At 45.7% G+C, this 22,679-nt stretch overlaps 1 protein-coding gene across 44 annotated transcripts in view; it reads left to right on the top strand.

The window, feature by feature from the left end:
- The window catches only part of RGS8 (regulator of G protein signaling 8), a 139,967-nt gene that overhangs the window by 78,572 nt on the left and 38,716 nt on the right, over nt 1-22,679 (top strand). For 9 of the 44 annotated variants that reach the window (XR_014816454.1, XR_014816458.1, XR_014816446.1 and 6 more), the window contains exon 1: nt 17,881-18,118. The exons of 24 other annotated variants lie outside the window; for them this stretch is intronic. The gene's annotated coding sequence lies outside the window, so the exon portion shown is untranslated. Of the gene's footprint in view, nt 1-10,461; nt 10,688-17,880; nt 18,119-21,116; nt 21,314-22,679 lie in introns of those variants that run through there. 11 more of the 44 variants (XR_014816447.1, XR_014816459.1, XM_084977898.1 and 8 more) reach the window with 2 other exon arrangements.

Raw genomic sequence — 22,679 nt, 5'->3', positions numbered from 1 at the left:
AGAAGAGCAAAATTGGTTTGAGTGGAAATGATGAGATCCTAGGTTTTCCCACCGAAATATAAGACCCATAAAATTAGGGAAGTGAGAGAAAAGTGGACAATACCCTATAAAGGATAAAAAAAAAAAAAACCTCTACACATATGTAAAAGCCCATCTGCAGAAATAGGAGGAAATTCAGAAAAAGAAGAGCCACTAAAATCCCAGAAAGAAAGGAGGAGAAGAAGGAGTATGGTGAGGTCACGCTTTCTTTCTAGGTCAAAGGATGCTGGCCGTCCCAGCATCCCGCACAGGGGAGCCTTCCCTCCCCCGTGCTCAGCCTGCGTAGTGCTGCTTAGGGGAGCCGCGCATCAGCGAGCAGATTCTGGGAGCAGCAGTGTCTTCTTGGATCTTCAGAGGTCATCACTTTAGGCCTGTGGCCAGAGAGGAAGTGGGTTCCTGCTGACACACAGTCTGGGGCGTGGGGCGGGAACGGCTGGTAGCCCTGAGCCCTGTTCCCCCCTGGGGCCCCAACTACTCCCCAGAGCTTGCGATCTGCGGTTCCTAGCAGGGTCTGGGGTCTTGGCGCAGAAGGACACAATGGACCTCTGTCGGGAGCCAGTCTGGTGGCAGGAGAGCCAGAGCCGTGCTAAGACACGCAGAGCTAAAATTACCCTGCCCTTATTTCTGCTGCTGAAAGACACATACTGTGAAAGTCATGGGTATTGTGCTGTCAGTCCATGGATGGCTTCAAACCCGATGTCTGAGTCTTCATCTCAGGGGTGGGGGAGCCCAGGTATGCCTCCGTGGAGATGGCTGCTTTTCAGCACAGGACTGACAGCGGCTGGGAGCCAGGTCTGAATCTCCTTCACACACCTCCTTGAAGGACACCTTGGGGCCCAGGCCAGGGTTTCCTTTCTGGAAACCGCCTGAGAGGTAGTGTGGGCAAAAGTGCTTTTTGCAGGGATGAGGCCAGAGTGGAAGACGGACAGAGTCCCAAGCTCCTGTGATTGATCACTCCAAAGTCGCCCTTCTTCCTGAGGGTTGCTGATGCTGGAGTTAGACTTGCCTGTGTTAAATTCTGGCTGCATTACTTACAAGCCATGTGATCTTGGCTGAACCTCTCTAAGGCTTAGCTTTAGCATTGTACAATACGAGAAACTTTACTTTATAGGTGGTTGTGATGATGAAAAGAAATAATCCACATAAAAAGCCTAGCACCGTGTTACTCATTGATGATGATGATGCCCAGATAGTTGTCTTAGGTGCTTCTGCCCTTGGACTCTTCCCAGCCACAGCATGAGATCATCTGGTCCTAAGGGACAGGGTTATTAGAATAGTTATCCTGGTGGTGATGGAGGGAAAGAGGGAGGACAGGAAAGGGAATAAGGAGGGCTGAAAATATTAAAGTCAAATTCTTGATGCTTCTGGGCACACACCCTGCCTGGCTTTGTTCTTAACCTGTTCAAAGCCAAGCTTGAATGGCCAATGTTCTTAGAAAGCTGGCTGAAGCCGCAGTGGCTGCATTGTTTTTGGTGGGCAGGAGGCCATGTGCCTCGCTGGGCCAGCTCCGAGCAGAGCAAGCCCAGCCTTCTTCCTTGGGACACCTTTATGACAGCAGTATCTTCCAAGCCATGTGGGCTTGTCATGAGCTTTTCTTCTTATCAATACCTGGTTTAAGAAGAGGATCTGAAACAAATTCACACAGAGATGTATATGACGGACAGTCTCAAGTATTACCTTTTCGGGGGATTTTTCTTTTGCTTTTCTTTTTATGGCTGCATTTGCAGCATATGGAAGTTCCCAGGCTAGGGGTCAAATTGGAGCTGCAGCTGAGACTTATGCCACAGGCATGGCAATGCCAGATCTAAGCTGCATCTGCAACTTATGCCCCATCTTTCGGCAACACCGGATCCTTAACCCACTGAGTGAGGCCAGGGATTGAACCCACATCCTCACAGGCTGTGTATCGGGTTCTTAACCTCTGATGAGCCACAATGGGAACTCCAGGGGAATTTGGTTTTTGATATAGAATAATAAACCGCTGCATTCATTTTAAGAGTGGGGAAGGCACTCTGGGGTACAGGTCTTCCTACTTGGGTGGTTAATTACCTCAGTCTTGATGTTCAAATCTCCATCTGCTCACTTTAGCCGGTAGCATGGTTGGTACCAGTGGTACAGGGGAGTCAGAGTATTTACAAGGCATACTTTGAACAGTTCCTTGAGGACACTGGGGTGCTCTCTCCCCAACTTGATCCTAAAACTCTTCAGTTATAGGAAAAGCTATAAAAGTAGATGGCTGCTTTTCCCTTGCTGAGCAATGCTTACAAGAGGCATTTCTGGGAACTTGAAACCCCTGGCGAGAATTGAAAGGTCCCTCGGCTCCCCCTACGTAGACCTGTTTTTTTGTTTTGTTTTGTTTGAAGCGAGGGATTAGCTGTATTTATTTAGTGATTTTTATTGAAGTATAGTTGATTTACAGTGTTGTGCCAATTTTTGCTGTACAGCAAAGTGACCCAGTCATCACACACACACACACACACACACACACACACACACACGCGCGCACGCCCATGCACATTTGCTTTCTTATATTATCTTCCATTATGGTCTATCCAGGAGACTGGATATAGGTCCCTGTCACACAATCTTGTTTTAAAAGGAAATTTACCCTCGACATCCTTTGTCCTTTTGTTTATGTGGTCACTTGCTTGTTCATGATGCAAATATTTACTCTTACCTTAGTATTGATTCAAGGGACATTGAGGGGTCATTTCTGAGGCTTTTGCTTCATGCCCATCTATAGCAATGTTGAGTATCCCAAATAGAAGGTTCTTTTTTTGGGGAAAAAAAAAACTGATACAGAGTAAGAAAACACATAATGTATGCATCATTTCACATAATAATACTTATTTTACTACTGTGTTGTTTGACCTCTGGAAGGAGCTTATTGATTTCCTAGGTCCCCTGCAGTGAGGAGGCACCTGCCTTGCCTGCGTGCGAGGAGCCTGTGTAGTCAGCACCTTTGAGATGGTGCCGATAATGACCAGGTCAGCCCTTGGACAGCCCAGCTGGAGGTGCCTTCTGAGGCTGCCTCGCTCACCCCCAGCATGAGGCCACCCTCTCTTCCACAACATACCAAGGACAGCATGGGGCCCAGGCGCTCTCCCAGGAGTGCAGGCAGTAAGGCTGGGACTGGGATTCACACCCAGCAGCAGCACAGACATAATCCACCTACCAATTCCTCTTGCGTGGTGTAAACAGCAGCGAGGGAGCAGAAAGGGACCCGTTTTAGTAGGAGACTCTGGGGGAAGGGTTAGTGTTATGGAGCTACCCCTCTGTCCCACTTCAGTAGGGGTCCAACGTGGCTCTTGCCCCATCACCTGCTTCTTCCAGGTTGGCACACTTCTCTTCCAGGGATGACTGAACTGGGAAAGGCTCCTGCCCTCTGAGGGACAGTGTCACAGATTCCAGACATAGCGATGTAAACCCAGAGGCAGACTGTGACGGACTTGCCTGGAAATGGTTGAACTGAGGACACGTGAGACATTGGAGTATTTGCTTCCTCAGTGATTAACTCATCAGTAAATTCAGACATGCCGTCTCGGGGGAAACCTCTCCAACCCATTAGCATGAAGGCGCGCGTACCCTGGGAAGTGATGCCTCTGCTATTTTCTGCAAGCTGAGAAACGTGCATTTTTTACAAGCAGAGAAACACAGACAAATGGTGACTGGAGAAATCCCTTTTTATCTGAGTCCCATCAGAGCTAAAGCCATATACACACTGCTTATAAAATTGATGATAAACGAGAACCTACTCAATAGTTTGTAATACCCTATATGGGAAAAAAGAATGGCTAGTTTGTATGTATGATTGAGTCACTTCGCTGTACACCTGAAACAAAGACAACATTGTTAGTCAATTATACTCCAATGAAATTAAATTTTTAAAAAAGGAATTAACTTCATCGTAAAACGAAACACAAAGCCACATTACATTCTGCTGGTATTTGGGTTAAAAACAATGCATTTTAGGCTCGTATTTAAAGCCGTAGTGAAATCTTCATTGTATGATCACCAAGTGTGGAGATACACTTACTCAGAAGGTGGCAAACTTCAAGGCAAACCTTGTATCTCATTCCTACTTTCCACCTCCCACAAAGCCAAGTGCCGTGCTGCACCATTTGTTGCTGTTCAATAAACATTTCTCAAATGAATGATGCAATTGGTAGCTTAACTCCTACAACTTTTAATCTCAAATCAGCTTTTTTTCCAACACTCAGCCCACTCCATGCACCCCTCCCTGCCTTCCCAGTCAATGTGTGGTGAGGAAATGCAAACAAAACATAATTAGGAAGGTAAATCGACTTCAGAATGCACACATCCAAACAAATGTAGGCCAAAGGCAAATTTAAATGGTTTTTCAGAATTGTCCGCAGTTATTATCCCCGACCCTGTACTGGCCCAATTTTTACAGATAATCAGGTTAGAGCTGATATTGGTTATGCATTTCCACTTTAGAACCAAAGAAAAGGATGCGAGGATATAGCGAGCATGCATCAGGAGAAAATAAAGTTAGAAAACCCCTGGAGTTGTGGTGAGTTGAAGACACAAAACCAAAAGGGATAGTATTTTTCTTAGCTGAAGCCTATGCCAATTTAGGCCACCCCTCCACTAGCTCTAATTCTATTTGCTGTCCACTCAGGGATGGGGCAGGGGAGTGGGTGGCAGGTGGGCTTTGTGAGTCCAGAGCAATTTGTTATTCAGATTAGTGTCGCCTCCTCTGGGGAGGATAGAATTTTCCCAGCCCCCAGGGAGCAGTGTTGGCTTATCGCTTTTGCTACCGCACAGGCATCTCTCCCAGAAACCTGGGTTGCGGGAGAAAGTGCTCCTTCCCCTTCAGAGGGTAGTTGGTAGAGATTGAAGCCTGGAGGGCAAGGGAATCTTGGCAAAATTTAGGTCGGGGCTCTGCCTTGGAATTGTATACTCAGCCTGGACCATTCGGAACCCCGCTCTCTTGTCCTGCGTTGCAGAGGGCGTGGCACATAGCAGCTGCTCAGAGTGAATGAGTGAATGTGCATGAATGAACTTGCTGGAAACAATAGCTCCTGCCCTTCTGCCATTGGCCAGCACATTCTGGGGACCAACCTGGTGCACTCCATATATCAGAGGGGACTCACTGCCCATATACTTGAAATTAGTGGACCGTGATGTATCTTAGGAGGGGGACCTATTTGGTATAAATCAAAAGACAAAATTTTCTAATCTCCCTCAAAACATTAGGTCATCTCCTGGTGATCCAGTCCTTTGACATGGACTGAAATTCCCATCTCTATTATCACTTAGGGGTTATGTTAACAAAGTTGAAGAATTGAATTTCTTTCGGGAGTCACTGGGCAAATCTAACATTTAGGAAGTCACAGATAATGTTTTAATTTTACTTAGGATTTTACTTAAGCTTGGACTTTTAACCGTTCCCTGGGTTAGCTGATTGATCCCTTTGTTAACAAGTATATGCAATATAAGGCATGAGCTTTAAAAGCAGAGAAGCCAGTAGGGATGAGGAAAGATTTAAGAGTTGATGACAGCTTCAGCTCAAAGGTTGACAGGATTCCGAACTTTGCCTCTTTATTTATTTACTTATTTATTTATTTTTGACTGTGCCTGTAGCATGTGGAATTTCCCGGGCCAGGGATCAAACCTGAGCCACAGCCATGACAATACCAGATCCTTAACCTACTGAGCCACGAGGGAACTTCCCGCCTCTGCCTCTTTATTTCATTTTATTTAATTTTGTGTATTTTTAGGGATGCACCCATGGCATATGGAAGTTCCCAGGCTAGGGGTTGAATCAGGGCCTCAGCTGCTGGCCTGAGCCATAGCCACAGCAATGTCAGATCTGAGTGGCATCTGTGACCTACACCACAGCTCACAGCAATGCCGGATCCTTAACCCACTGAGTGAGGTCAGGGATCGAACCTGCATCCTCATGGATACTAGTTGGGTTTCTTTCTGCTGAGCCACAACAGGAACTCCCTTCCTCTGCCTCTTTAGATAGAGGGTCCTGCTTCCTGATTTTATCTAGATTTTGCCCTATCCCCAGCTGGAAGTCAAGATCCTTTGTAAGTACCATTCGATTTTCCAGGTTGTGGAATATGAAAGATGCATCTAAAAAATCATCTTGAGGTCAGTCCTGTAGTCTTAGTTCCTCCCAGCAGCAGCCACCACCTCCAATGTCAGCATTGCAGGAACCTCCTGTATGGTGTGCTGGGAGGGACAAAAAGTTGCATTTGTCCCAAGGGACGATTAGAATATAGCCCAAGTGAAGTGATAACTTGGCTCTGCCTTTTCTTCTGAGTCTGACACCTTGCCCCTGGATGAAGTTTCCTAAAATGCAGCTGTTAGGATGTCATAATTCTGCTCAAAGACATGCAATGGTTGCTTTTTGTCCATCACCTCAAAACTTCCACTATTCTACTCCATGCCTCCAATTTCACATGTTTACCTTATTTGGGACAGAGAAACAGGTCAGGGAAGAAGAGGCCTGAGTGTCATGTTGGACATACTTAACAGGTTTTCAGGAAAACGTGACCGGGATTGGGGAGGGAGTGGGAAGGACTCAGAGTTTGGGGTTGGTAGATGCAAACTATTAGATTTAGAATGGAGAAGCAATGAGGTCCGACTGTATAGCGCAGGGAACTCTATCCAATCTACTGGGATAGAACATGATGGAAGATAGTATGAGAAAAAGAACATGTATAAATATGTATGACCAGGTCACTATGCTGTACAGCAGAAATGGACACAACACTGTAAATCAACTATAATTTTAAAAAATCTCATTTAAAAAAAAGAAAATGACAAATATATTGAGTACATTTATATGACAAATTATTTTTTGTCTTTTTTTGTTGTTGTCTTTTGTCCTTTTAGGGCTGCGCCCTCGGCATATGGAGGTTCCCAGGCTAGGGGTCCAATCGGAGCTGTTGCCCCAGCCTATGCCAGAGCCACAGCAATGCCAGATCCGAGCCGCGTCTGTGACCTACACCACAGCTCATGGCAACGCCAGATTTTTAACCCATTCACCGAGGCCAGGGATCGAACCCATAACCTCATGGTTCCTAGTTGGATTTGTTTCCGCTGCGCCATGACAGGAACTCCTATATGACTCCTATATATATATATATATATATGTATATATATATATACACACCTCCTATATATATTTCTGATAATAATTCACAATACGTGTAATTTCTTTATTAGAATTGGGAAACTTGGAAAGAATATTTGACTGGGATTGGGAAAACTTGAACATGAATCCCAGCTCTGCTAAATCATTCACAATAAATCCTAGATAGTTTAGTTTTCTTCTGGTGTCTCAATATCCTCAAGGTTCAGCCCACTAGATTGTTTTGGCGATCAAAGCAGATGACTGCAGAAGAGTACTTTCAAATGCTAAATATTAAATTCTACATACTTGCAAACACAGATTTCATCAGTTTGCAAAAATTAGAGATTTCATTAATTTTTAAGTAACGTGCTCTTTTAGTTTTTTGTACTTAATAAAATGAGAAATCTAGTAAAGAGTATTCAGTCTTTCTGAGATCCAGGAACTTTGCTATTTCAGGAAGCCTATGGAAATTAGCGAGTGTGAGGTACATCCTGCATCTTCTGCAGGCAGAGTCAGCCTGAGGAGGAACCTGGGGTCTCAGCTAGAGTACCTCCTTGGACTGGCACTTCTTTCTCTCAAAAGGGAAGCGAAGAAGAATGATGCTCTCGGTTAGGTTTTGGGGCAGAAATGCTAAGGGGTCAGATTGGTGTGCTCATTAAAATACACAGGCAACAAAGTAACCTGGTGATTTGTGGAGTGTATGTGGGGGCTTGTTTGGGGGGTCAGGTTGGGGTGAGTGGTTACACCTGCTTCCTTCCATTTTCCAGGGCAAATGGCTTCAGCTGCTGCCCAGCAACAGCCTGTTCATCAAAGCCTTTGAGAACAGCTTTGAAATGTGTCAGCCAATAGCCGGACTGGACCGGTCTGGCAGCTGAGGGACTCCCTTGCTGGAGCAGAGATGGGAAGGAGCAGATGGAGGCCTTTCTCCCCTTGGCTGGCTCTCGGGGCTTGTACACACTCAGGACTCAGATGCTCAGACCAGGGCAGACTCTTAACGTGTTTTTACCCTTGGCCCAAAGCTCCGGAAGGAGTCTTAGAAGCCCCTCTGCAGTCTCCTTTGTAGGCTGTGAGGTGCCGGATCTTATCCAGGGCATGTACCCTGTAAAGGTTTGCTCTCGCATTAAATTTGCCTGGAGTCTTCTCATGTATCATTAATCAAGCAGCTGAATTGAGCCGGCCCTACTGGAGCACAGCATTCATTATAATCCTCAAGGGACCGCTTTCTCTAGATTCCAGACCTTTTGGCTCCTGGAGTAGATATATCCGTCCTGCCAGGAAGGCCCCAAGACTGCAGCATGATGCAGGCCACTCCAGGGACTTTCCCCACATCCCCGTTGCAGTCCCCAGGGTTCTGTGAATACCCTCGGAGTCCCAAGGTCCCTGCAGCAACGAAGCCAACTTAGGGAAGGCGCAGCACAGGGAGAGGACCCCCCGGCAGGGGTCTACATGGGAGTTTCTGAGGACGTAGCCATATGGTGTGTGTCTAGCCTGTTTCGTAAAATATTTTCCACTTCCCTGTGGCAAGTGCTGGGGTGACTCTGCCCTTTTCTTCTTCAGGACTGGTGCAGTTTTGAACACTGGAAAAGGAATTTACTAGCAAGTTCATCCTCACCTAAATAACATTGCTGACTTTTTGCCACCTACAAAAAGAAGTCTTGGGGAAAAGTACATGTGGCTTTAATCCTAGGGGAAAAATTATTTTGTATCAAGGAGGGACTTAGGCTTATTCCAGGATTTTAGGGAATTATCCTTTTTGCTTTGTAGAGAGAAAGGATCATTTTTTTCCTTCAAGTAAATTTCAAGTAGAGTGTAATAATAATAATAATTAATAAATAACTTTATTGAGTATTTCTGTGTGGCAGACTTTACTGTAAGTGTACAGGTATCAACTCATTTATTTCCCCTGTTTTATGGATTTAAAAACTGAGGTCCAGCAGGGTTAAGTCACTTCCCTAAAGTCACACAGCTTTTAAGTAATGGAGTTGGGATTCAAACCAAGGTAGTCTGGCTTCAGAGCTGCCCTCTTAACTCCTATAATGAACACAATAAAAAAAAAAAAAAAAAACCACGAAGAAACAAACCATGCAATAACCAGATGATGCCAGCTTCTTATTCAGTGGCTATCAGCTCAATTGCAGATTTTCATGGCTTTGGCATCTTCTCCCTGATTTTATATTTTTCTCTATTCTGTTGTCCTGCAGCTCCTGTACCAAAGGGTAGCAGGGGAAGGCAGACAAAGGGACTTCACGTCTATCACTTGCAATGATCATCAGCCATTCTAGTAAATATCAAGTGAGGAAAACGATTGGTTATTGGTGATATCCTTTCCAGTATTACCTCTAATTCCCTGAATTAGAGGCATGAACACGTTGAGGATTTTGGAAACCCTACAAGTTCTCAGGCCTTACTTTTCTCTGACTTTATTTAGATCAGTTTAATAAGCAGTGAAGGGTGGTGACCCATGATAGCATTTTCTCAGTTGTAAGATTCCATCAGTTGAAAGAGGAATTACGTTTTTAGTACAGCTTTGTATTTTGAGGGACATTGATGGGGGTCAGAGGGGGTTACCAGTCTTACCACATTATAGGTACTGGCTGATTGTAAGACATCTTGGCTACGGAGGTGTTAAGCTATGAGGGGAAAAAGTGTGTTTTAGAGTTGAGAAAGAGTATTTCATTTCTATCATTCAACAAGGAATAAGCCTTGTTAAGGTAGCATTTTGTAAGGGTTCTTCTTATGTGGTCTGCCCTCTCTGGATATCAGAATTTTGATTACAGTTGTCAGCTGGAGTTCAGCCTGGTTCAGGTAACTATTTTTAGCAATAGCTGAAGGGTTTTTTTTTTTTTTTTCTTTCATGACAAGAGGAGGATTACTTAAGAATAAGAACTGACTCATGGAAGGAGTCTGAGTTTCTTTCTTGTTAGGAAGGGGCTGGCTTCAGAGGTTGCCCCTTAATGGGCTAGAAATTGAGTGGAAATTCTTATCTGAGGCAGAAGAATTGGAAAAGTCGGAAAAGTGAGCTGGGTTTGAGATCAGGGAGAAGAGAGAGATTCAAACTCCAGAAATTAAAGGTCCAAGATTGTGGTAGATTTATCATGAAAATCGTCCCAGTCCTCTACCTATTCCTATATTCATGCCTTTATAATGTGACTTTGCATCTCTTCTCATCAAGTGTGGGGTCTATTTATCCAGCTCTTGAATCTCTGCTGGCCATATGACTTGGTTTGACCAGTAAAGTATGTCAGAGTAAGTTTGTGCCAGTGCTAAGGCTGGGCTTCAAGAAGTCTTTGCATTTCTGGTCTTTTTCTTAGGACCTTACCTCTGCCATAACAGCTCAGCTAGGGCTAGATGGATGATGAGGAACATGTGCCCTGTCACCCTAACCAACAGACATTCAAGTACCAGGCATGCTGGTTAGATCATCCTTGACCAGCTGCATTCTGCTGACCCAGCCGTTGACTTTGGATTCATGAGCCAGCCCAGTCAAGATCAGCCAAGCTTGGCCCAGATCAGCAGAATCAGCCAGATGACTCACAGGTACATAATCAATGAAAAATGGTGATTGTTTTAAGTCCCTAGGATATTGTGTGGCTTGTTACACAGCAATAACTAACTGATACAAAGACCAAATATAGGATTGAAATTGGGGCACCAGATCCGAGGGTTTAGAATAAGACAGAGACTAGGTTTGGAGAAATAGCAGTTCAAAAAGAAAAGAAGAGCATAGAGCGTCATTGTTGAGAATGGCCTTGGGATGTCTGTGACTTACCTTCAAGAGTGCCTGGTTGTTTATTAAGTTAGGTGGGTTTTGACACAGGGACAGAGGCAGCGTAGGAAGAATGAAAACTAGAGCAGTAACCAAGAATTTTTTTTTTTTTTTAATTTGGTTACCCCTAAGGCATGTGGAAGTTCCCTGAAGGGATTGAACCTATGCCACAGCAGTGATCCAAGCTGCTGTAATGACAATGCCAGATCCTTAACCCATTGTGCCACAAGAGAACTCTCCAATTGTCTTGTTTATAGAAGTATCCCTAGCATGGGTATCCTTAGCACACTCTCTGGCCCTGGAAGGTGTGAAATAAACATAAATTGATTAAATTAATAGGTTAAATCCCCTCTCTAGTAGACATTTCATTTGTTCATTCATCATCCTTTCAACAAGTTTTATGTTGAGCACTACATATGGGTGTTGATACTCATAGTGAGCAGACATATGGGCACGATTCTGCACAAGTTTTGAAATTCAACATCTACCAGACACAGAATGTATATAAACCATTTACTAAACATTCATCTTAAGCATGTGATATTTATCTCCAGACCTCTCATATCTAAGGACTAGGTGTGTATGAGGAAATGTCTCCTCTGTTCAGGTGAGGACTTTCTTCCAGCTCTTTAGGAGTGATTGCCGATAGTTATGAAGTTGCTCAAAATTCAGATGGCCTGTAGACTTCCCGACAGTGAGGTTTCTGAGCTCCAAGAACTGCACCCTTCTGAGTGTGCTAAAAGGTAGGAAGGTTGGTTTGCATTCAAAGTGCTCTGTAAAATGTGAGTGTGGCTAGTTATTACATGTCCGTTTCTGTGGAGCTGCAAATGTATCTCCCTTGAATGTCCCCCAGGGCATGTTTCCAGGGTCAGTAGGAAAAAGGACTAATCTCTTTAGCAGAGGTTGTGAGTGCTGAGATATCCCTTACGTGGTCTTATCAAACGCCTTCTCTGATTATGGTCTTTTATGATTCTACCTAGTTTTGTTTCATGTATGCAATGATGTAAGCCAGGAGTTCCCCATCCAGTCCATCTATAGCTTTCAGTCAAAGATAAAGTTATCACTAACCACAAAAAAATGAGAGAAAAAACTATCATGATCCAGTATTTGTAGGCATGCATGCCTACCTGTGCATATGCATGTGCATGAATATATATGGTTCTTTATATCAATTTCTGTGTGCCTAAATGTGGATGCAAGGGGTCCCCAGCTTTCATGGGAAGAATTAGCTTTCATTCTCAGATTATGTCCTTCATACCTTTTTGGCATTAAGATTATTTTATAAACTAATGGCAATCATAGATACCCACTTTTAATGTTCTTATTTGGAAAAGTAAAGATTGATGACCCCGTGACTGCTGCCTGGGAATTTTATAAATTTACTGGTGCAGTGATGTACTGGTCTGTAAATCACTGAAAGGCTACACTGGCACTGTTCTCTCTAAGATTAAGCAATTCTGGTGGGACAGTTAGACATGTGGGCAAAATAGCTGGCACAAAATTAACTTCCAAAGCAGGGTTCCATAAATAGACTGTGTCGTGATAGGTAAGTAAATTAACATACCTATTATATTCAAGTAAAAATGTAACCCATCTGAGGCAAAGAAGGGTTGACCAAAGTTTCAGAAGAAACAAACACAAATCACCTTTCTCAAAAAGCCTGGATTTCATTAGTTGGCAATGTCAGTTTTACTCATTAATACGGGAAATGAAGTTGGGATGGTTGATATGTTAAAAATGGCTGGCGAGCAAGGAAAAGGGCACTCAGAAGGGGTTTGGAACCTAGGCTATTCCATGGTGAGCTTTTGCTGTGTAACAAAACATCTTAAAAGTGTAATGGCTTAAAATGACAACCATGTATTAGTTCAGAATCATGTGGGTCAGTTGGACAATCCTTCTGGTTTATGCTGGTTTAGCCAACCTTGGTTGGGCTTGCTCATGTGTCAACAGTCAGCTGTTGGGTTTGCTCCTGGCTGAATTATCTACTATGACCTAACTCACATGTCTGGCAGTTGATTGGCTCTTGGCTGGTACAATAGTGTTGACTGGATCACGTTTTTATTCATAGAGTAAGCTAGCAGAGGCTTCTTCACATGGAGTCTGCAGAATTCCAAGAGCAGCAAGAGAGAGGAAGCCCCAACGTACAAGTACTTTCTAAGCCTCTACTTGCATCCTCTTTGTTACTGTATCTCCGCATTGTTCCATTCCTCTAAGCCAAAGCTTCCCAACTTGTTTGCCTGGTGTATACTGCCAAGTGCTCAGATATTCCTTCCTTCAGCATCTGGGCAGAGTGGCAGGGCCAAGGACCCCCTGTACTCCAGTGTTCCATAAAAAGAAAAGCTTTATTTTTAAAAATAAAAATGACTTATTTCACATAACCTAGGGAAATTTATCAGTGTAGCATAATCAAACAAGAGTCTCTTGCAGGTGGAAGGTAGTACTGAAACTTTTCAGAAAGGACACTTGAGAGAAAAGTTATATTTTTGAATGCAAAATGTGATTCATTGTTGTCATAAATTGCTACCCATTCATGCAAAATCTAGCATTCAGAAGGAAAAAAGTCTTGAGAAGGTTATGAACTCTTTCATTAATCTTTTTGTTAAATAGATCCATCTTTTAAAAAAATTTATTGCAATGTAACTGACATGTAACATTAGTTTTGGGTGTACAACATAGTGATTCAGTATTTCTGTGTCTTATTAAATGATCACGATAAATCTAACACCACACAGTTATAAATTTTTTTCTTAGGAAATTTTAAGACTTACTCTCTTAGCAATTTTAAAATAAACAATACAATATTATTAACTCTAGTCACCATGCTATACATTACATCCCATGGCTTGTTTAGAAGTTTGTACCTTCACCCATTTTACTCAACCACTAACACCCACCTCTAGCAACTACCAGTCTGTTCTCTGTATCTGTGAGTTTGCTTTTTTGTTTTTTGAGGGGTCCATTTGTAAGGAAGATCATATGGTATTTATCTTTCTCTGTCTGACTTATTTCATTTGGTATGATGCCCTTAAGATCCTTCCATGTTGTTGCAAATGGCAAGTTTCCATTCTTTTTCACAGCTGAATAATATTCAGCTGTATATGTATATATCACACTTTCTTTATCCATTCATCCCATGATGAACACTTAAGTTGTTTCCACATCTTGGCTATTGCAAACAATGCTGCAGTGAACATGGAGGTGCAGATACCTTTTCAAGTTCATCTTTTATTTCCTTCGGATAAATACCCAGAAGTGGAATTGCTGGATTTTATGGTTGTTCTATTTTGAATTTTGGGAGGAACCTCCATAATGTTTTCTATAGAAGCTATACCAGTTAATATCCCCACTGACAGTGCACGGGTGTTTCCTTTTCTTCACATCCTTGGCAACGCTTGCTGTCTTTTTGATAATAGCCATTCTAACAGGCATGAGATGATAGCTCACTGTGGTTTTGACTTGCATTTTCCTGATGATTAGTGAAAACCAATTAGTGATGTTGAGCATCTTTTCATGTACCTGTTGGGCATCTGTATATCTTCTTTGAAAAAATGTCTGTTCAGATCCTCTGCCCATTTTCAAGCTGGACTGTTTTTTACTGCTGAGGTATATGGATTCTTTGTATATTTTGGATGTTAACCCCTAATATGATTTGCAACTGTTTTCTCCCATTCAGTAGCTTGCCTTTGCATTCTGTTGATGGTTTCCTTTGCTGTCAAAAACTGTTTTCTGTGTGTGGGCAGCAGTACTCTAAGTCAGTAGTTGTCAAGCGTGGTCCTAGACATGCAACATCAGCATTAACGGGAACTTGTTAGACATGCAAATTCTCAGGCCCACCCTAGACCTACTGAATCTGAAACTCTGGGGCTGGGGTGGGAGTTTCAGCAAACCCTCCAGAGGATTCTCATGCGCCCCAACGTTTGAGACTCGGTGCTCTAAGTCACGTTCTCCATGGTTGCCAATTCAGCCTGAGATTCGGTCTGCCATCTTCATCTCAGTGTTCACCCACGTGGACTTCTCCGTGGTATTTGAGCCTCCCTTCTCAAAAGCTCATCTTTCCTGGCTTCATGACATTTCATTCGTCTGGTTTTTCTACTCTCTCACTCTGCTGATCTCTGGTTGGCTCCTCTTTCTCTACTCCTCTTTTATTTATTTTTATTTTTTATTTTTTTGCTATTTCTCTGGGCCACTTCCTGCGGCATATGGAGGCTCCCAGGCTAGGGGTCGAATCGGAGCTGTAGCCACCAGCCTACGCCAGAGCCACAGCAATGCGGGATCCAAGCCACGTCTGCAACCTACACCACAGCTCACGGCAACGCTGGATCGCTAACCCACTGAGCAAGGGCAGGGACCGAACCCGCAACCTCATGGTTCCTAGCGGATTCGTTAACCACTACGCCACGACGGGAACTCCTCTACTCCTCTTTTAAATATCATCGTTTCTCGAGTTCTGTCCTCAGCCCCTCTCTTAAGTGATCTCATTTACTCCCATCAGCGCTTATCTTCAAGGGGGAGAGCTCCCAGCTTTCCACCTTTCTGCTGAGATCCAGCTCTGTGTCCATCTCCTCTTCATCTTCTTCCCTGGGTTATCAGCAGAACTCAATCAATCCCAAACCAAACCCGTTATAGTTTTCCTTCTACCAGGAAACTAGACCACAACTGCTTTTTCTCCTGGATGCTCTGGCTTTCGAAGCCTATTCTCAAATGTGAGATTATAGAGCCATTCCCATCCTTTGTCTTTCTGAGCTCCCCCCATCCCTCAGTTTAAATCAAGTCCTGCTGACTTGGCCTTCACCGACCTCTATGCTTTGTTCATCCTCTGTCACCTAGGGATTGACAGTCACCTTAACTAGCTTCATTTTCTTCCAGTTCCTCTCAGTAACTCCTCAGAACATGGATCTGGTAATAAAATATTTAGAGCTTTCCTTTTTTTTTTTTTTTTCCATTATCTGGTCACAATGTACCCATTAATTTCCATCCTCCGCCATGGACTCCCATCACACTTTACTTTCTGCTCCAGCCTCCTGGGAAGAGCATTCTCTGTTCCCCAGACACACTGGGCACCTCTGGACTTGGTGCCTTTGCTCAGGCTGTCCTTCAGCCTTGAATTCTCCTCTCACGCTGATCAAAATCCATGGTAACCTTCACCATGTGCGTCAGACCAGGTCTCCTCTGAGAGGGTGGCTCTGATTTCTCGGGTGGACCCAGTCTCTCCTTCCCCAACATTTCCGTGTCACTCTGTTTTTATTTTTATCTTTTTTTTTTGTCTTTTTAGATACAGCCATCACGTCTCATATCACAGAGCCATTAGAGAGGAAAGGAAAGGTTCTATCCATATCCATCCTTTTTTTATTTTTATGTTTTTGCTTTTTAGGGTTGTACCCATTGTATAGGGAGGTTCCCAGGCTAGGGGTCTAATTGGTGCTGTAGCTGCTGGCCTATGCTAGAGCCACAGCAACACAGAATCTGACCACGTATGCAACCTACAGCACAGCTCACGGCAATGCTGGATCCTTAACCCACTGAGCGAGGCCAGGGATCGAACCTGCATCCTCATGGTTCCTAGTTGGATTCGTTTCCGCTGCACCACGATGGGAACTCTGCTTTTTACTCCTGAGCCCTTAGCTCTCTTATCTCTGCATTAGCATCACCTATTTAAATCTCTCTGTCCTCTGGCTTCCCCATGGCAGGACAAGGATGTCTTAGTCATCTTTGCAACCCCCACAGCACACAGTAGGCTCCAATGATTTTGAGCTGAATTGACCTGATTTTGTTGAATGGGGGCTACGTTCGTTTAGATGCAGCAGTGAAATGGTGAATGTGATGGTTGACGGAGGCAGTGCCCTAAAGCGAGGGGAGGGTCCTTGGGGCAGCACTTGTCAGGGCGTCTGGGGGCGGCCTGAAGGAAAAGCACCAGCCGGAAGCCAGGAGGACGATTCCTTGGAAGTCTGTGGGGGTTCTTGGCCCCGTCCCATCCCCTGCTCCTCCCTCTGGAGAAGGCCCTCACTCGGGAGCTCTTTCCTTTCCTTGCTGTCCTTGTTGAGTCTCCCTGCTGCACTTCCTTTGGTCTTTTCTGGCTTCGCTCTTTGTTTGGTTCCCTGTCAGCCTCTTTCTCTGGCTGTGGTTGTAAATAGAGCCTGTGACTGTCAGCTCCAGGGCCTGTGTGGTGAACCTGCCACATGTGGGCGGCAGGTCAGGGGGACATCTAGAATCCAAGGTGAAGGGTTCTCCCCGACGCTCAGCACCTGCTCTAGGCACTGGCTCACGCCGTTGGAGAGGTTTTGCTCCTGACCATCCAAAGGGAACTTTGCAAACAGAAGCGTCGCATGACACGCTCTCTCCATCCCCCAACCCTCCCTCTTGCTCCCCTTCCTGCCATCACATCCTCCCCAGCACAGATCACAGGTGGGGCAGTCAGCAGAGGGGACACTTAGGCTTGCCTTTGGCATTCAGTGACAAACCTCACGAAACATTTCATGCGTCATATACTCTTCCAGGTCTGACTTTTGTCTCCTCGTTGAGAAAGTTGGAGCTGTGCTGGGTCGTTCCTAAGCCAGAGGGGCCTCGCTTGTTGGCTGTGGCAGGAAAGGGACCAGCTCGAAGCCAGACCAGGAGCAGGGCCTTTGTCTTTCAAGTTCAGCCTGGTCTGTTTTTGAGCCAAAGGGGGTTTTCCTCTCCTTGCCTGATGCCAGTTATCCTGCTCCACCTCCTCCCCCCCGCCCTGGGGCTGTGCAACCCAGGGGACCCCCTCCCTCCCCCTCCTCCACCCTCAGACCCCTCTGGGCTCTGTCTCTCCAGGGTGACGGCCCCTCGGAGGCAGCTGCCTGTGAGCGAGCTGTCGGGGGAGAGCCACCCAGGCAGTGCCATCCTGCTCGAGTCTGCGGTCCTCCCCCGACTCTGCGTGGCAGTGCGCATCATCTGTCAGAGTGCCCCCTCCCCTCCCTCCGCTTCCCCACCCCCTCCCCCGGGCGCTCGCTGCTTTCCCCGTTCGGGAGATGCAAAGCCGGGCGAGGAGCCGAGCCTGCGGGAGCCGCGCATTGCAGCCCCTCTGCTGGGGGCCGAGGTGAGGTGAGCCGCCCCCTCGGCCACCCTCTTCCATGTGCCAGGAGGTGGCTGACTCTGTCACTCAGGGCCTCCCTGAGCCATGCCCGGCTGGGGCCCGCGCCAGCCACACCTTCCCAGCTGCACTGCCCACCGCCAGACAGGTAAGAGAGAGCCGCTCTTCCAGCGGGGCCAAGTGGGTCCCTGAACTGGCCATCCTGAGCCTCGAGTCCTGCTGGGAAGTGTGGGACACCTCGGGGCGGAAGAAGCACTGCCCTGATGTGACAATCCTCTTTGATTCTCTAACAGAGCTCCTCTGAGTGGGTTAAGCCTGTCATCCTTGCCAGGAGCACGGGTGCAGGAATATGCCCATTCTTCCCCGTGAGTGGGTGCTAAGCTTCAAAGGTCCTTTGTTTTTGTTCTCCCTCCTCCTGGATCCCAACTCCCCAGGTCCCCTGAAACCTGCTTTCTGGTCCAAAGGGATGCAGTTTCTTCTCTCAGATCCCTGTGGGGGCTCTGAGAATATGGTAGGTTGATATCAGGACCATGGCACCATCTCTGTTAGTTTCATTCATGTCTTTTGCTGCTGTTGTTTTAAGTGGGTCGCCTGCCCAGCAGTCTGGCTGCCCACAGCATCTGTTTGGTTTCCAGACAACGTGCTGGTCTCCCGTATTGCTGGTGACTAACACGGGTGACACATTCCGATGCAGGAGGGCTCACAATCACAAGGAGTTTGAGGGAGATCAAAATACACTGGAGGTCATTAATTTCTTTTTTTTTTTTCCTATCGAAATGCAACGACAAATAAAATTGTAATATGTTTGTAGGGCACAATGGCATGATTTGATACATCTTTACATTATGAAAAGATTCCCATGCTGGGGTGTTAACATATCCCCTGGCAGATTACCAATTTCTAGTTTACAAATATTTTTCCACCTTTTTACTCTTACCTATCATGCTGAAATAACATCACCACTACAATATTGCTCACACGCTGGATCGGTTTTCTTAGAGCTATGCTTAAAATGACACTTGCGGGGATGCGGTGTTTTTAAAAAATCGATAGAATTGACATATAACATTATTTTGGTTTCAGATGTACCACATAATGATTTGGTTTATGTATATATTGTGAAAAGATCACCACAGTAAGTCTAGTTAAACCTCCGTCACCACACAGAGCTGCAGTTTTTTTCTTTTGGCAGTCTACCAATTTCTAAGCAGTGAGTTGAGGACACGATCGCACCTACCGGAGGTGACGAATCCCTGCTCATCAGCTGGGTCCTTCTCGGAGCTGTCTAGGCAGTGATCTGGGCGGGGGGGGGGGGGGGAATGGAAGTGGAGGGGCACTTTTCTCTGTGCTCGTCTCTCAATATCAGTTCATTGTTTGACTCCATGCTCAAAACCTGGCTTTCAAGTCCTCGTAGGTCTTTGTCTTGGGATGCTTTCAATCAGGTGACGTAGGAAGGAGAGCCTACCCATCCTGTAACTTGGGTTATTTCGGGATCATTGGTTCCTGTAGTTTTGGAAAACTCCAGGGTTTTCTTGGAAGCTGCAGGAGGTGCTGGAAAGTAGGGGAGTGGGATAACTGTCCTCATGAGACCATCTAAGTGCTTGTGGAAAGTTCAAGGCTCTAAACACGAAACGTGGTATTATGCTGATGATGGCGATTATTTTTAGTTTGGGGATGACAGCCCTGTGAGCGCTCAGTCAATCTGGCAAACTCGTTTTTATTAACCCTTTGCTCTCCGCTCAGTCCTTCCAGTAGGTGTCCTGGGAGAAGGTGAGTGGGAGTGGGGTGAGCGGAGATGAGAGTGTGTTGTGTGGCCCCGAGTTCCCCATAGCCAGGCAAAGGGAAGCTGTTCCTGGGGACCAGGTCCTTTTGGCATTTCTTAAAAAAGTTTTCACACAGTGCCTTACACACAAAGGAATCTGAAGACTCTTATTCTTTGTGAAGTTAAATTAGACCTGCTAACGATGCCCAGGTCTTTCTCCTATGGGTCAGTGAGCTCTGGCCTGAAGAACACAGTTCTTTAGGCACAAGAACCATTTCGCATAGGCCAGGGACTCCCAGGGGACTGAGGAAGTGTGGATGGATGGCTGCACAAAATCCATCATACTTCCATTTCAAAAACCCTCCAAATGTGGACCTCAGGGATGGTCAGTCAGAGCAGCACTGAATATGATGCGTTGTCGTATAGTGCGGAAAAGCCCTAGTGGTCCTGGGTCCCAGACTCCCTAGGGTCATTAATTGAATTACCCTGTGTCCTTCACTCAGGGCTCCTGAACAGTTTTGGTTTTATAATCTGTAAAATGGGCGCAACAAAAAGTGTCCAGTTGGAGTTCCCATTGTGGCACAGCGGAAACAAATCCGACTAGGAACCATGAGATTTCGGATTCGATCCCTGACCTCGCTCAGTGGGTTAAGGATCTGGCGTTGCTGTGAACTGTGGCATAGGCTGGCAGCTACAGCTCCGATTAGACCCCTAGCCTAGGAACCTCCATATGCCACTGGTGTGGCCCTAAAAAGACAAAAGACAAAAAAAAAAAAAAAGTGCCCAATTGACCTCCAAAGGCTTTTGTGAGGATCAACTGGAAGGAATAATGAGGGAGTTCCCTTCGTGGCCCAGCAGTTAATGAGCCTGACTAGGATCCATGAGGACTCGGGTTCGATCCTTGGCCTCTCTCAGTGGGTTAAAGATCTGGTTTTGCCATGAGCTGTGGTGTAGATCGCACACACGGCTCGGATCCCGAGTTGCTGTAGCTGTGGTGTAGGCTGGCAGCTGTAGCTTCGATTTGACCCCTAGCCTGGGAACTTCCATATGCTTCAGATGCGGCCATAAAAAGCAAAAAACAATCTGAAAGGAATAATGGTAGCTCCCAGCTATCAGTATATCCGGGTCAACATTGTTTAGGTACTTTCTCTACATGATGCTTGTTTACTCCTCTCAACTTTCCAGAACAAACTGAGTCTCAAGAAGGTTAAGAAACTTGATCACCTAAAGCAGTGAAAGCAGTTTGTAGGTTGTGAAGGTGCCACACAAATCTAAATTTTGTTGTGTGTCATGACTTCCTGGTTTAAAATATTTGTCCTATTGATCCTATCCCTGACTCTCTGTTTCGTGCTTTCTCATTTTCTCTTTGTCCAAATACCTATAGCTCCAGAGCCACTAGAATGGTCCCTGCTTCCCCTCTGTGCCTTGGGGACCAGAATATGCTTCACCATCCAAAAAGCATCGGCATTCTCATCAGGGCCTTTATCAAGGTTCTCTGTATGGAGTTGTCTACAAGCTTTTGAATCCTTCAGTAAAAGGGCCCAGAAAGAAGAGGGTCTCCGAAAAGCTGAACGGCTTAAGGTAGATTCCTACCATGGCCTTGTCTCTCAAAGAAAAGTGTCAGCATTTGCTCAGCATCTTTGTGCATCTGAGCGCACCTACACAGCCCTGGTCCCTCCTCCCGCCCCCAGTGCAGACATTAACCTGCCCCCGGAGCAGGCAAGGCATCTCACTTCCCAGAGGGCTCTGCCCTGTTATTGGGTCTGATGGCTGTGGAGTTTCCTTTCTGCATGATTCTAGGGGGCTGGCTAGAATGGAGCTGGGAGAGAGGACATAAAAGCCATTGGCTGAAGTCATTAAAAATGGAGGATTAGAAAGAGCTTATTTTACATTCAGAGGAGGGGGAGCCTGCTGAAGCCGCTTTCTGCCCACAGCTGTAGACCCTGATGGCAAATGGTAAAGCTTTTGTTACTGCCTACGGAGGGGAAGGGCTTGATAACCAGTGCCCTGGCACTGAGAGATAGGAAGAGAGCCACGTTGCAATTGTGGCAGTGTCTCGTGCTTATATCCCAGCCCCAGGGCTTTGAAAACTAGGTCCCGCTGCTTCTCCATCTCTGGCCAAGCTGCCCTTTCCTCTGCAGCCTCCTTTCCACTCCTATTTGGTGCTGGGCCTCTCTGTCTTCATGACTCTGATGCTTTCAATGTGACTTCATGTTTTCATAAGGCTGAAGAATTTACCATCCATGTTTGCTTATTTATCTCTTGAATTCCTACAGTAACGCAGGACATTGACATGGTCTTAGTATTCTGATTTCAGAAATGAGAAATCAAGGTCGAAAGCCAAGGGGACCTAGCCATGAAGGGGGCAGAGCTGGAGTTCGAACCCTTGTCACCTGACCTGGGATCCAGAGCCATTTCTGTGACTCCACGCTGTCTCTTTTGGCCAGCCTCATAGTGTTGCTCATCCACTGATGGCTGCTGGTTCAGTTAAATCCAACAGACATTTACTGAGCACCTTACTGGTCCTGGGCTAGGTGTCCGCGATGTAGAGATGAAAAATACATCTTTTACCTGTGTAGCGTACCTAGGTCAATAATGCTGCTTGGCACATACGAGGTATCTAAATGTTAGTTGAACAATGAATAAAAGAATGAATGCATACACTTTCCTGTCCTTGGTGAACTTAAGAGAGTCTGGTTAGGAGAAGAGAGTTGCGGGCACCCAGTGGTGCCAAGGGCTGAGGTGGAGCATGGAGTAGGTGTTTGTGGAACCTGGCTGTGCAGGGGAGGCTGCTTGGAGGAGGTGATCCTGAAGTGGAGCTTGAAAGGTGGGTGGGCAGAGCACATGGCAGAAATGAGGCCTAGATGCTTGGAGTGACGCATCTTCCACATGGTGAGCAGTGTGGCAGCACTGGGGCGTGAAGCCCAAACAGGGGAGTGATTCTCCA

Source organism: Sus scrofa, chromosome 9, assembly GCF_054392235.1.
Source record: "Sus scrofa isolate SSC_HxYL_T2T_F1_AM1 chromosome 9, Sscrofa_HxYL_maternal_Yorkshire_Landrace_v2.0, whole genome shotgun sequence".
NCBI lineage: Eukaryota > Metazoa > Chordata > Mammalia > Artiodactyla > Suidae > Sus > Sus scrofa.
The sequence above is the reverse complement of the archived record's forward strand: the minus strand, read 5'-3'. Positions and strand labels throughout refer to the sequence as shown.